Here is a 9,657-nt window from a genome sequence, read left to right as displayed (position 1 = left end):
CCCCGAGGCGGCGTCCAACCGCCCATCCTCGATCGGCGCAGTTGGCTCCGAATTAAGGGTCGAAGCCGATGCGGGTGCGGCCTCCAGGGCACTGTTCGGCGGCAGAGCTAGATCATCGCTCGTCGGACAGTGCGGCGCGCTCGGCAGTGGCTCGAATCCGTCGAAGATCAAGTCCCCGCGGATGTCAGCCGTGTAGTTTAAACTTCCAAATCTGACCTGACGGCCAGGGGCATAGCTTTCGATCTACTCCAGATGGCCAAGTGAATTGGCCCGCAGTGCGAAGCCGCCGAAGACGAAGATCTGTCCGGGGAGGAAGGTCTCACCCTGGACTGCATCGCTATTGATGATCGTAGGAGCCATCGAGCCTGACGGCGACGACACAGAGGAACTCTCAATGAAAGCACCAATGTCGGTGTCAAAACCGGCGGATCTCGGGTAGGGGGTCCCGAACTGTGCGTCTAGGCCGGATGGTAACAGGAGGCAAGGGACACGAAGTTTTACCCAGGTTCGGGCCCTCTTGATGGAGGTAAAACCCTACGTCCTGCTTGATTAATATTGATGATATGGGTAGTACAAGAGTAGATCTACCACGAGATCGGAGAGGCTAAACCCTAGAAGCTAGCCTATGGTATGATTGTTATGTGTATGTTGTCCTACGGACTAAAACCCTCCGGTTTATATAAACACTGGATGGGGTTAGGGTTACATAGAGTCGGCTACAATGGTAGGAGATCTACATATCTGTATCGCCAAGCTTGCCTTCCACGCCAAGGAAAGTCCCTTCCGGACACGGGACGGAGTCTTCAATCTTGTATCTTCATAGTCCAACAGTCCGGCCAAAGGATATAGTCCGGCTATCCGGACACCCCCTAATCCAGGACTCCCTCACCGATGAATTGTGGGTTTATGATCAAGTTTATCTATGAACAATATTGGAATCTTCTCTGAATTCTTTTATGTATGATTGGTTATCTTTGCAAGTCTCTTCGAATTATCAGTTTGGTTTGGCCTACTAGATTGATCTTTCTTGCAATGGGATAAGTGCTTAGCTTTGGGTACAATCTTGCGGTGTCCTTTCCCAGTGACAGTAGGGGAGCAGCAAGGCACGTATTGTATTGTTGCCATCGAGGATAACAAGATGGTTTTTTTATCATATTGCATGAATTTATCCCTCTACATCATGTCATCTTGCTTAAGGCGTTACTCTGTTTTCATGAACTTAATACTCTAGATGCATGCTGGATAGCGGTCGATGAGTGGAGTAATAGTAGTAGATGCAGGCAGGAGTCGGTCTACTTGTCTCGGACGTGATGCCTATATACATGATCATACCTAGATATTCTCATAACTATGCTCAATTATGTCAATTGCTCAACAGTAATTCGTTCACCCACCGTAAAATACTTATGCTCTTGAGAGAAGCCACTAGTGAAACCTATGGCCCCCGGGTCTATCTTCATCATATTAATCTTCCAATACTTAGTTATTTCCTTTGCTTTTTTACTTTTCTCTTATTTTACTTTGCATCTTTATCACAAAAATACCAAAAATATTATCCTATCATATCTATCAGATCTCACTCTCGTAAGTGACTGTGAAGGGATTGACAACCCCTTATCGCATTGGTTGCGAGGAGTTATTTGTTTTGTGCAGGTACGAGGGACTCGCGCGTAACCTCCTACTGGATTGATACCTTGGTTCTCAAAAACTGAGGGAAATACTTACGCTACTTTGCTGCATCATCCTTTCCTCTTCAAGGAAATCCAACACAGTGCTCAAGAGGTAGAAAACATCTTGGACAAGACCACCGACAATGCGGTGCTTCGCTCTCAAAGGGCAAAGAAGCCCAACCTTGCATTGAAGGCCAAGGTTTGTGTTGAAGAAGAAGAAGAAGAGGAAGAAGAGGAAAGCAACCCTGAAGATACAAAGTATGCCTATCATGAACACAAGTCACTTGCTTCAAGGCAATTTTGGAGCGAGAAGAACTCAAGGCCAAACTTCAACAAGAACAACTCAAGTGGCACGAAGAGCAAGCAACGTGTGAGGACTTGCTACAATTGTGGCAATGTGAGCCATTTCGTTGCGGAATTTCCGTATGAGAAGAGGGAAGACAATGGTGGCAAGCTCATCCGAAAGGACAAAGCCAAGTCTTTCCCTAACAAGAGCAACTTCACCAAGAAGACCCCTCACAAGGTGTTGGTGGTTCAAGAAGAGTACCATGAGTATGATGATGATGATGAAGATGGTGAGTCGGTTGCCATGGCCTCCGTTGCCATTGCAAAAGCTCCACGAGTGTCTCTCTTCGACTCACCCAATGAGAGCATCACCGCCAAGTGCCTCATGGCTAAGGCCACCAACAAGGTAACCCCCAACATCAAAACTACCATCATTAATAATCCTTCCTTGACGGATTACATTGATGAATATGAGGGATCCAATGTGGAGGAAAATGAGTTTGAGTCCTTTATGGGTAAACTCAAGGGTAAATCCAAGAAGCATTTTGTTGCTCTCTTGGAACAACTTGGTGAAGCCAATGACATGATCGAGGCTTGCGAAGATACTATCTCCAAGATGGAGGGGCATAGTCGTGACTATGCCGATGAGATTTCAGATCTTTCCAATGCTCTTGAGGAAGAGCGTGGTCTTCGTTTGGCTCTTGAGGAGTCACACAGCGTTGATCACGCTAAGTTAAGAAAGATTTTGATCATGCTCTTGTTGTCTCTCGTGTGCTAAACTCCGAGAAGGCCAAGCTTGGGGTTGATCTTGATAGACTCAAAGAGGAGTTTGACCTACTTGACAAGGCTCACAAGGTCTTGAAGGGTGCTCATGCTAGCCTCAAAGAGTCTCATGATCAACTTCAAGTAAAGCTAACCAAGGAGAAAGCCATTTTTCCTCGTATGATGTTAATTGATAATGCAAATGCTACTAACCCATGTTGTGAGCATGTGCATCTTGTTGAGGAGAACGCTAAGCTAAAGGTGCAACTTGAGAAAGGTATTGTGTCTTGCATACAAGGCAAGAAGAATCTCAGCGGCCTTCTGACCAACCAAAAGGGAGTTGTGGCCAAGGAAGGGATTGGGTACGTGCCCAAGTCCAAGAATAAGAAGAAGAATGACAAGGCCAAACGACCTCCTCCTCTCAAGAAAACTTTTGTGAAGGAGGGAGAGCATGCTGCTAAGGAGAAGGAGAAGAACTCCGTGAGGGGTAGTGATGCCAAGAAGGGCAACCCTTCCATTCCCAACAAAGCCGGCGACTTTAACCCTTCTTATGTATTGTGCCGTGCTAGAGATGGGCATGTTTATGCCAAATTTGTTGGTTCTCCTTATGAGTACATTGAATGGTCTATTTGCGTTCATAAGACCCTTGTTACTAACATCAAAGGACCCATTACAAAATGGGTACCTAAAACCAAGCATTGATCTCTTGTAGGTGTTTGCTTCCCGTAGGGGGTCATGGTTGCTCGATAGTGGAGCTACTAATCATATGACCGGAAGCAAGGACTTGGTGGTGGACGTGCAAAAGATTTCATCCATGCCCACCAATGTCGAGTGGGGTGACGCCTCGTCCTCTAAGGTATTGGGACTCGGCAAAGTTGTCATTTCTCATGATCTTACGATTGAGAAGCTCATGATTGTTGAGTCCCTTGCATACAATTTACTTTCCGTTCATCAACTAGCACTCATGGGCTTTGCCACTTTCTTTGATATTGATACCGTGGCCCTCTTGTGGAGCAAGACTCTTAAAGTAGCTTTTGTTGGGCATGTCGACAATGGTCTCTATGTGATTAACTTTTCAGAGCGACCCACTAAGACCGCGACATGCCTAATGGATAAATTTGATGTGGGATGGCTTTGGCATCACCGTCTAGCCCACGTCAATATGAGATCTTTGCAAAGTCTTCTCAAGGGGGACCATGTCCGTGGACTAACAAATGTTAGTTTTGCCAAATATCGTGCTTGCAGTGCTTGCATCGAAGGAAAGCTACATGAGAAGGCTCACCCTCCCACGACTATCATCTACTCGAAGAGGCCTTTGGAGCTCCTTCATTTGGATCTCTTTGGACCTGCATACTTTGATAGTCTTGGGGGTAGAAAGTATTGCTTGGTGATTGTGGATGACTATTCAAGATACACTTGGGTATATTTCTTCAAGAGGAAGAGCGAGACCCAACAAACTGTCATCGACTTTGCAAATGAAGCTCAACGACAACACAATGCATAGATCTTGACTATAAGAAGTGACAACGGGTCCTAGTTCAAGAACTACAGCTTGGATGAGTTTTTGAGTGATGAGGGAATCAAGCATCAATATTCCGCACCTTATACCCCTCAACAAAATGGTGTAGCGGAGAGGAAGAACCGGACGTTGATGGATGCAGCAAGGACCATGATGGCGGAGTTCAAGTCTCCCTACAACTTTTGGGCCGAAGCCATCAACACCGCGTTTCATGCATCTAATCGGATCTACCTCCGCAAAGGCTTGAACAAGACTCCGTATGAGATACTCACCGGTAACAAGCCCAACCTCAAGTACTTCCGGGTGTTCGGGTGTAAGTGTTTCATTCTCAAGAAAGGTGTCTGTTTGTCTAAATTTGAGGCTAGAGCTTATGAGGGCATATTTGTTGGTTATGCTACAAACTCTCATGCTTACCGTGTTCTCAATCAGTCCACGGGACTTATTGAGGAAACGTGTAACGTGGGGTTTGATGAGAATAACGGCTCCCAAGTGGAGCAAAGTGGTACTAGTGATGTAGGTGATGAAATTCCTCCCCAAGCCATAAGAAGACTGGGTGTTGGTCATATCCTACCCATTGAGGAACCCATTGTGGCCGAAGGAGAAGGACAATGTTCTACTCAAGTGGAACCTTCACCAACCCAAGACCCACACGCTTCCGAAGAACAAAGTGAGGGCCCTCAACCTCAAGAACAAGACCAAGGACAAGGTCAATCTCAAGATGGTGTTGTATCATCAAGTGATGCCCAAGGTCAAGTTCCCTCCTCCGAGCAAGTTCAAGATCAAGAGCTTCCACGAGATCAAGAACTAGCTCAAGACGACGCTCAAGACGATCAAGTGACCACTCCTCGTCTCACCCCCGAGGAGGAATTGGAGCGTCGTGCTGCCAAGGTTGCTTCCAAGCTCTCCACCAAGGATCATCTCATGACAAATGTGCTTGGAAGCTTAAGAAAGGGGGTAAGCACTCATAGACAATTAGCAAACTATTGTGAACATCACGCATTTGTCTCTTGTGTTGAACCCCAAAAGGTCTATGAGGCGCTCGAAGATCCGGATTGGCTCAATGCCATGCATGAAGAACTCAACAATTTCGAGCGCAACAAAGTGTGGAGATTGGTGCCAAGGCCAACGGAGAACCACAATGTCATTGGAACCAAGTGGATATTCAAGAACAAGCAAGATGCTCATGGGATTATCATTCGCAACAAGGCTCGTTTGGTATCACAAGGCTACTCCCAAGTCGAGGGTATCGACTACGGTGAAACCTTTTCCCCTGTTGCTCGTCTTGAATCCATTCGCATGTTGATTTCTTATGCTTCTCATCATAACTTTAAGTTACAACAAATGGATGTGAAGAGTGCTTTCCTTAATGGTCTGATTAATGAATTGGTATATGTCAAGCAACCCCCCGGGTTCGAGGATCCCTACTTTCTCGATCATGTGTATCAACTCGATAAGGCACTCTATGGCCTTAAACAAGCCCCTCGTGCGTGGTATGACCACCTTACCGAGTTGTTACAAGACCGTGGTTTTGAAGTTGGGCTAATCGACCCCACTCTTTTTACTAAGAAGGTCAAAAGGAGTTTTTTGTGTGCCAATTATATGTTGATGATATTATCTTTGGTTCCCCTAACAAAGCTTTCAATGAGGAATATGCCGCTCTCATGACCTCAAAGTTCGAGATGTCTTCCATGGGAGAGTTGAAGTTCTTTCTCGGGTTCGAAGTGAAGCAAAAGAGAGAAGGAACCTTCATCAACCAAGCTAAATACACACTAGACATGCTAAAGAGATTCAAGCTAAGTGATGTCAAGCCGGCTTCCACTCCCATGCCCACCAAGTGCCAACTTGACATTGATCCCAATGGTAAAGCGGTGGATCAAAAGGTATATCTCTCCATGATTGGATCCTTGCTTTACCTTTGTGCATCTAGACCGGATATCATGTTGAGTGTGGGAATTTGTGCACGGTTTCAAGCCGCACCTAAGGAAAGTCACTTTATGGCGGTCAAGTGAATCTTTCGATATTTGGCTCATACCCCAAACTTTGGCTTATGGTACCCAAGAGGAGCAAACTTCAATCTTGTAGGTTATTTGGACTCGGATTGGGCAGGAGACAAAGTGGATAGGAAGTCCAATTCCGGAGGGTGCCAATTTCTTGGTTGCTCTTGGTGAGTTGGTCTTCCAAGAAGCAAACTTGTGTGTCTCTCTCGTCCACGGAAGTGGAGTATGTGGCTGCCGGTAGTTGTTGTGCACAAATTTTATTGATGAGGCAAACTTTAAAGGATTACGGTGTCACTTGTGACAAAGTGCCTCTTTGGTGTGACAATGAAAGTGCCATCAAGATTTCTCTCAACCCGGTGCAACACTTCAAGACAAAGCATATTGAGATTGGGTATCACTTCATCCGGGATAACATTAGGCGAGGGGAGATCGAGCTCAACTATGTCAACACTCATGATAACCTTGCAGATATTTTCACGAAGCCTTTGGATGAAGCAAGATTTCGCGAGTTAAGGCATGAGCTAAATATCATTGATTCGAGCAATGTGACTTGAACCCTTGCACACCCCACCACACTCAACCTGTTGTCTAGTTTAGGTGTAGGCATGAACATAGGGGGAGTGTTGTCCTCTCAATGAACTTTCCCTCCCCCATAATTCATAAACTAACCAAACTCTTTCACATTAGCCATTTTTGATGGTACTTGTGCTTCAAAGATGAGTGTTGGTCATGGGCCCAAGGTTAAAATCTTCGCGGCACCATACCTCTGAACTCAAACATAGGTGGCCTCGTCCACCGTCCTCTCTTGGAGAGGTGTGTGTCTTCGTTCTTTTTGTCGGTTTTGTGTGTGTGTGTCCTCGTTTTTGTCTCGGTTTCTTCTCTTGAGCTAAGCCCCTTTTGGTCGGTCCTTTTTGCGGCAGAGCGGTACTACCGCTGCAGGGCGGGCGGTGGGGGGGTTATGTCGGGGCAGGGGGAGTTGTTTCTCCCCCATACCCATTCGCCGCCACTCGCTCGTCTTCTTCGTTGCTCCAGCAACCTCTCGCCGCAGGAGGGGCCCGGCCGGCTGCCGTTCCCGTGTCGTCCCTCTCCATTTCCTCCGGTGGAGTCGATCCCCACCATGTCCTCTAGCCATGGATGCCGGTATTGCCCCCATTCCCGTTCCCGTTCTCTCTTTGTCTAGATCTTTCATCTAGTTTTTAGGGGCAATAGGCATTGTTCTTCTCGTCTTTTGGCCAAGGCGAGGCTTGAGTAGGATGGAGATGGCTTCTAGGCCCTGTGGATTGAAGTTTGGTAGGTTTGTTTTTGAATTTGGCATCTCCGGTTGTGCCGGATCTGTCCATGGCAGTAGGGAACCGCCGTTCCCCACCTGGCACGGTACTACCGCCCTCCTCGAGCGGTACTACCGCTGGATGCCCAGTTCCATCTTTTCCTACCAAGTTTGATCCTTGTTGTTTTGTTTGGTGGCTTATGCTCTTTTCTTTCATGTTGTTTGTTCTGCTCGTGTGTTTGGTTCCAGGTGGTGATCATCCTCGTGGGCCCCTTGTTGCTCCATCGACGTACTCCTTCCTCCTATATATACCTACGTACCCCCAAACGATCAGATACGGAGCCAAAAACCTAATTCCACCGCCGCAACTTTCTGTATCCACGAGATCCCATCTTGGGGCCTGTTCCGGAGCTCCGCTGGAGGGGGCATCCATCACGTAGGGCTTCTACATCAACACCATAGCCTCTCCGATGAAGTGTGAGTAGTTTACCTCAGAACTTCGGGTCCATGGTTATTAGCTAGATGGCTTCTTCTCTGTTTTTGGATCTCAATACAATGTTCTCCCCCTCTCTTGTGGAGATCTATTCGATGTGATCTTCTTTTTGCGGTGTGTTTGTTGAGACCAATGAATTGTGGGTTTATGATCAAGATTATCTATGAACAATATTTGAATCTTCTCTGAATTCTTTTATGTATGATTGGTTATCTTTGCAAGTCTCTTCGAATTATCAGTTTGGTTTGGCCTACTAGATTGATCTTTCTTGCAATGGGAGAAGTGCTTAGCTTTGGGTCAAATCTTGCGGTGTCCTTTCCTAGTGACAGTAGAGGCAGCAAGGCACGTATTGTATTGTTGCTATCGAGGATAACAAGATGGGGTTTATTTCATATTGCATGAGTTTATCCCTCTACATCATGTCATCTTGCTTAAAGCGTTACTCTGTTCTCTTGAACTTAATACTCTAGATGCATGCTGGATAGCGGTCGATGTGTGGAGTAATAGTAGTAGATGCAGGCAGGAGTCGGTCTACTTGTCTTGGACGTGATGCGTATATACATGATCATACCTAGATATTCTCATAACTATCCTCAATTCTGTCAATTGCTCAACAATAATTCATTCACCCACCGTAAAACACCTATGCTCTTGAGAGAAGCCACTAGTGAAACCTATGTCCCCCGGGTCTACCTTTATCATATTAATCTTCCAATACTTAGTTATTTTCATTGCCTTTTATTTTACTTTGCATCTTTATCATAAAAATACCAAAAATATTATCTTATCATATATATCAGATCTCACTCTCGTAAGTGACTGTGTAGGGATTGACAACCCCTTATCGCGTTGGTTGCGAGGATTTATTTGTTTTGTGTAGGTGCGAGGGACTCGTGCATAGCCTCCTACTGGATTGATGCCTTGGTTCTCAAAAACTGAGGGAAATACTTATGCTACTTTGCTGCATCACCCTTTCCTCTTCAAGGGAAAACTAACGCAAGTGCTCAAGAGGTAGCAGCCCTCTCGGTAATGCACATCACTATAAGCCTTGCAAGCAATGTGACTAATGAGTTAGTTATGGGAGGATACATTACGGAACGAGTAAAGAGACTTGCCAGTAATGAGATTGAACTAGGTATGATGATACCGACGATCGAATCTCGGGCAAGTAACATACCGATGACAAAGGGAATAACGTATGTTGTTATTGCGGTTTGACCGATAAAGATCTTCGTAGAATATGTAGGAACCAATATGCGCATCCAGGTTCCGCTATTGGTTATTGACCGGAGATGTGTCTCGGTCATGTCTACATAGTTCTCGAACCCGTAGGGTCCGCACGCTTAACGTTCGATGACGATTTGTATTATGAGTTGTGTGTTTTGGTGACCGAAGTTTGTTTGGAGTCCCGGATAAGATCACGAACATGAAGAGGAGTCTCTGGTCGATAGGTAAAGATTTATATATTAGAAGGTTATATACGGACACCAGAAAGGTTCCAAATAGGTTCGAGGATTTTTAGGAGTATCGGGAGGTTACCGAAGCCCCCCGGGAAAGTTAATGGGCCTCATGGGCTATGGTGGAGAGTCGGAGGCAGGCCACAGGAGGTGGTGCCCCCCCCCCCATAGCAGTCCGAATTGGACAAGGGGTTGGGGGCGCAACCC

The sequence above is a fragment of the Triticum urartu genome, chromosome 3 (assembly GCF_003073215.2).
Source record: "Triticum urartu cultivar G1812 chromosome 3, Tu2.1, whole genome shotgun sequence".
NCBI classification, from domain to species: Eukaryota; Viridiplantae; Streptophyta; class Magnoliopsida; order Poales; family Poaceae; genus Triticum; species Triticum urartu.
Note: the sequence above shows the minus strand (reverse complement) of the source record.